This window comes from Maniola jurtina, chromosome 19 (assembly GCF_905333055.1).
Source record: "Maniola jurtina chromosome 19, ilManJurt1.1, whole genome shotgun sequence".
Classification (NCBI taxonomy): Eukaryota; Metazoa; Arthropoda; class Insecta; order Lepidoptera; family Nymphalidae; genus Maniola; species Maniola jurtina.
The window spans coordinates 13,175,605-13,181,604 of NC_060047.1; the positions used below are offsets into that span (position 1 = coordinate 13,175,605).

The window sequence follows — 6,000 nt, forward strand, 5'->3', positions numbered from 1 at the left end:
TACTGGAGTGGCGTGGAATGATTTTTGAACATCGGCGTATCTTATGTTCTTCCAGCCGTCTTCATTCAGTCGTTGACACTTCCGATCTTGATCGACGAGGTTTGGATCTGCTTTGGCTAGCTTGGTTTCAGCTTCAGTGGTGCAGGGTGAAAAGTCACACTGCGGAATATTGCCGGTTGCATTAATAGAGGCCAGTTTTCGCTGAGCCTCGGCGATTTGCGCCACTAATGTAGCTTCTTCGGAATCGGCATTCATTGGGGTACTTAATAATGAGGTGTTTTCCTGAGGCAGAACATTCAGAGAGGGACCTCTAAATTCATCCTTGGGTTCAGTACTGTCTGGTGCTGATTCGAAGGGCTCGTCTAGTTCAGAAATGCCTTGATCACTCTTAGAAGCGAAGATTGAAAACCCAGCTTGCAACGCTTTCGATCGCTTAGGTTTGTTTTGTAAGGCGATCCATCATTTTCACCATGAATGAATCTGTTACGGGAGCCATGTATGGATCTAACGATTCATAGTGTGATGTTTTGCTGTCGCGCAAGCTGATAGGGGATGTGGGACCCCGTTTTCTCAGTGTGCTTTCGCTAGACGAGGCTTCATCCCTTGACATCAGCCGCGGTTTCAGTAGTTTGATTGTCTTAATGAAGTCCTCGTAGGATTTATCATGAATCTTCTCCATAATGCTATGCGGGGAGTATAATAACGCCCTCCCCAGAGGCCATTCTAGCAATTTCCTTTTTATCACCGATATTTCTTTTCCCATAGAGATCATTTGGGTAATATGCTGTAGCCATCTTGGCCGTCGGTATTGCGACTCTTAATTTTGCCTCTATCTTATCCCCAAACAAGTAATTGTTTAGTGAGATAGAGTCGTGAGTAAGATAGATCTTGGATCTCTCACGACCTCTAGTCGTCGGGGTAGGTATATTCAATAAATAATTTGAACTATTCTGGAGAAGGAACCTTCTTGTTCTAGTGAGACTGGTCTGAGACCTAGTTCTCCCATAGTTGTAGATGCCATGATCTGGGAAGGTAGCGAAAACGTCATATGAGATGAGTTTTGCTAATTACCACTTTTTGGTTAGTTGATGTGACGACGTATCAATTGATACGACTGGGCGTCTCAATTGATACGACCGGGCGTCTCAATTGAGACGACCGGGCGCCTGGGTCGTTGGATTGAGTTTTATCGATGCGACTGGACGTCTCAATCGATTCGACCCAACATCTCAGTTGATACGACTGACACTGGAATTCTTTCCAGCCTATCATGGTGCTATTCTGCCGTCACCTACGAAAGGTTTTCCGACAGTTTGTCGTTCATTGCGAGACGACAAGAATTTCATAATAACATTATGAAATAGTTCGTAGCGTAACTACGAAAAGTTATAATATGTGCCGGAGCAACATATTTTAGCACCAGCTTACATGAGTGATTTCCGTATCAAACTACGGACACCGATGTAAGACTATTATTAACAATTTGTTAGTTATTAATGTAAATGCTTACATTTGAATAATATTTAATTTTAATTCAATGTTTGAAAAATTTGAATTAATTTGAAATTAATTCTGCGGAATTAATTTCTTACTGACGACGCTGAGATTCAAAAGCGTACTGAAATTAAAATGGCCGACACCACCTGCCTGTGCGCTGACTCCCCTCCACAAATCACCGAGCCGATACGGATCAATGCTCGGGTTGTGTCGTTACGAACTACTAGATGGCGCTGATGTTCTAAAGGGTTATCTCAAGTGGGTCAAGCCTAAAGGCTCGAACACCTAAATTGTAAATTTGTAATTACATCACAAACAAAAAAAATTTAAACGTGTTCATGTATTTTTAATTTTCAAAGAAAGATAACTATACCAAACGAAGTATCATATAAAAGGGCTTTACCTGTACATTCTAAAACTGATATTAATATATTGTATGCATAATAGTTTTTGATTTATTGTAATATAATATCGTCAAAGTACGAAACGGTCGGTGCGCAAGCGCAAGTCTGACTCACACTTGGCCGGTTTTTTATATTGAATTATGTGCCTACATAATAAGTATTTATTGTGCCTGTAATTGTATATTTCCAGCTCAAAAACAAAATATCCTCGATTCAATTCTAACATGTTTTTTGAGTCGTCAAACCTCCGCCTGTAAGTCATAATACCAGTCACGTATGCCAGTTTTTGCCGTTTCAGATGAGGCATTGTCATTTCCCGGAGGACGCGTAAAAACCTCCGCACCGGCCCTCCGACAACGACACAATGCGACCGCAGCTTGCGGCCCTCTGAGGACGTCGGCGAGGGCCGCAAAAACCACAACGAGTATAATATTGTGTACATTTGAGGTTACACAAACGGACACTTGTTTTCGGAAAACGATGCGTTGTGGTGGCCTCTGCGTGGTTCGTATGTAGTTGAAATGTTCCACAACTGCATAAAAAGTAAAAAGTACTACTTATATAAGGCGCGTTTTTAACTAAAGTAAATAGTTAGTTTTTCACTACAAAAATAATTGTAACAATAAATGATGTCGTACGTTAGTAATAGTTGTACACTAGTAGTATTATTGTATTGTTGTGAGAAAGTTGCACGACAAACTGGTCGTATCTGTGATAAACGAGTAAGTAATATCTTCGGTTAAGGAGCTTAATAACCGCATTGTGCTTTGTCGCGGCATCGCCACTGCGCGCGGAGTGCGCGGGCGCAGCGATCGGCTCATTGTTGGATGCGAATCGATCTCCGTCGTCATTTGTTGAGACGACTCTTACACACTGTAGACTGTGGACGACACCTTGTTAAAAATCATAATTCTAGGTTTTCTTGTTTGCTTGCTAGATCCCAAAGATGCGTTAAGGTAGACTTCCGTGACTTGCGACAAGCGATTGCGCGTCTCGGCTGACGTGAAAATACTGAACACGAAAATATATGTACCTATAGTATGGCGCCGCTTGCGAGCCCTTCGCCCCCAGGAGATTTTCTCATATATACCACCGCGTCGTATACTCGTATACGTCGTATTATTATATAATATTAACAGGGCTCTCCGTCACTTACTCCATTTTGTTTGGTTTTGGTTGCTTAATATTCAAATGAAATTGGAACTACGTTTGTATGGAGTGAGTGACGGAGAGACCCCTCTTAAATATCTTTGTCCGTGTTAGACGTCAAACGTCATATGTTTACATTTTCTTAGTGTTGTAGTATTATCGCGTCAGCCGCGTCATCGGTCGCACGTGTCAGTCTTCAAACCCGATCCACGTAAGTCTACCCCAGTGATAACTTGTTCTGGCGACTTTCTCATTGAAAAAGCGTTGCATAAAGTGCGACAGAGATGACCTTATGTTGCGGTTATTGTTGCTGTGATTGAACTCGAACTGATGCGCCTACAGGTATAATCGGTTTATGTGTAACATGGTAGAACCAGAACACCAAAATTCTTGGCCTTACGGCTTTATCGCTGACTATAGTCACGACTCATTCCGAAACCTTTTAAAATACCTGAAAATCAGAAAAAACTTCTTACATTTGCTTAGAAAAGCCGAGACCCTTTAAAACCTAAGTTAAAAACCGAAGTAATGTCTGAAGTGTGCAATGCCCCGTGCCGGTGATAAGCCGCAGCATCCGCGCATGGAGCTACGGATAACATCTTGCGTGGGAGGGTTCACACGTTGTCTCTGCAGACATCAAACGTTGTCATCTCGATCTCTGAACATGAAACCCGACTTATACTTACCTAATACACATAAAGTAGGTACTTCATTTTTTATGAACTACTTTATCTACTAGATAGACTTTTGAAGTCCAAACTATAACCATATAAACCATTTGTCCCACTCCCTACTCCGATTGCCATCTCGATCTGTCGCGTACTTATAACTCAAACCCCCCCCCCAGCGACAGGTCAACTAGTCTCCTGATATGAAGCTCTTTACAATGTTGAGAACCGTGGAGAACTTTGTAGAGAACACTACAATACCGCGCCGCGCAAAAACTTAAAGCTACCTGTAGAGCGCAGAGCTTTTTGCAGCAGCGAGTGGTTTTTGTACGAGTAGCTATTTTACGGTTCGCTTCTTATCAATAGATCCTTTGTATAGAGAATCAGTAGTAAAGTGAGTTCAAATGAACTGCAGCCGTTCAACATGCTCCACCTACCATGTTGAACGGCGTACGTACTTGGAAAAATCTTCTCGGAGAAACGCGTAAGCGACGCGATTTTTCCGGTGCTTTAGACCTTTTGGAGTTCAGAGATAATTTTCATTGTCAGTTCGCTGTAACAAGGTCGTATGAGCCGCGTACAGCGCGCCTCTAACGCATTTCAGTGAGCAGCTACTTTTTAGTAAAGTTTTTTTCCACTGTTACTTAAACTTAAAAAGCATCTAATACAACTTCGCTGAAAGAAATTCACCGCATTCTATGTCCTAGCTTAAAAAAATGGCGTTATCATTTACTGCATTTTAATAAATTAATGTCCTCAACAAACGACAAGAATATAGTTATTCGTCGAGTGTGTCAGTGGCGTCACGTGACTTGCGGTGGGAACAAAATGTGGTAGCTTCCTGCTGCTGCTCCACTCGCTAGCTAGCTGTAGCACATCGCTGAGAATGTACCTGCTGAGTCAGCGGCGCGGGCGCCGGCGACTGGAATTCACAATTTTAATAACCATTAAATCTTATAAATTCATCGATATTTTAGTTATTAAAACACTAATTTATAAGCTTTAAAAATAATTTCTTACTATTTTATATCCATGAAAACTGATTTTCGGGTTTTCGGTTAAAAATATAGAAGTAAGTATGGTTTTGAAGATTTTGGGAAACAACCTACTCACTCCTTTCCGAAAATTCTCTCACGAAGCCGAGGTGAGTCATATCTAGTTCATAATTTACTCACTAAGAATATGTCAGAAAAATTATTTACGCTTGTATACATTGTAGGTATCATAACCATTAACAACATTCCAATATCAATAGTTTTCAAAAGTACTTTAAAATAATTAATCTTTTCCTAATTAATATTTATCTCCCACTATCACATCCAATGAATCACTTTCTAGAGCTAAAAGATACAAAGTTAACATCGTATCTCGACCAGACGTTTGACGGATAGTCAGTTTTATGCGCGTCGTGTAAACCAGTGTAACTAAGTGTAAGCTGGTCTGATAATATGCTATGATATCTTTTACAAGCTCTATTCTATCGTGTTATCTGTTGTGTATCAGCGTCAGGGTCACTCGATCAAAGCTAACACTGATCTTGTTTTGAAAATACTCTAATACAACTCTAGAACTGTTTTAGTGTTTAAATAATCGTGACTCGTAAGTGATATCCATTAAGTATAAATAAATACTTATTAATTACTAATAATCGATTAGATTTACGCAATTATTTGAAGTAAGACCAACTTGTTTTGAACTCCTTTGAAGAAGCCCTTTGGAAACGGACCACGGAACCATTTCAAAGCTAGTTGGGTTACTTTGACAGATCATGAAATGACTGCCAAAGATTTTAGCAATTAGTATGGCTACAGGAATCTACTCATGCGTATTCTAAGTTCTAACACGCACTTCACCATTATCTCATTACAAACGAATTGAGCGTCTTTCAAGAGTAATATATTATACAAAGAGACTTATCTCGTTATTATCTAGTTTTAAGTATAAGTAGGTAACTAATAAAATCTAGGGTAAACTGCAGGAATTATAAAGCAATAATTGGTATGAAAGCAAATAGCAGTGTCGCATTATCTGCCCCCTAATAAGCGCAGTTTAGTGTGCGCATGCGCGTGCGCCGACTGCGCAATTAGTGCGCAGATAGCCATCGACACACTTGCGTCGCCTGTCTCTGCGCTGTTCCCACTCTAGATATTACTGTAACTTGCGAAGCCAGTCAAAGCTTTTGGTTGTAGACGCCTGGACACACAAAGAGCAAGGACGCAGCGATGTACGATATTGTCTATGTACATTAGAACAGTATTATGTACAGATCCTCTTCTATCTCA

At 40.6% G+C, this 6,000-nt stretch overlaps 1 long non-coding RNA gene across 1 annotated transcript; it reads left to right on the forward strand.

Annotated features, from left to right (window-relative positions):
- Positions 1 to 1,246: 1,246 nt before the first annotated feature.
- On the forward strand, positions 1,247 to 5,622 carry LOC123874762. The gene is made up of 3 exons (XR_006798005.1): positions 1,247 to 1,463; positions 4,898 to 4,902; positions 5,611 to 5,622. It is a non-coding gene; the product is annotated as an uncharacterized LOC123874762 (long non-coding RNA).
- Positions 5,623 to 6,000: the final 378 nt, after the last annotated feature.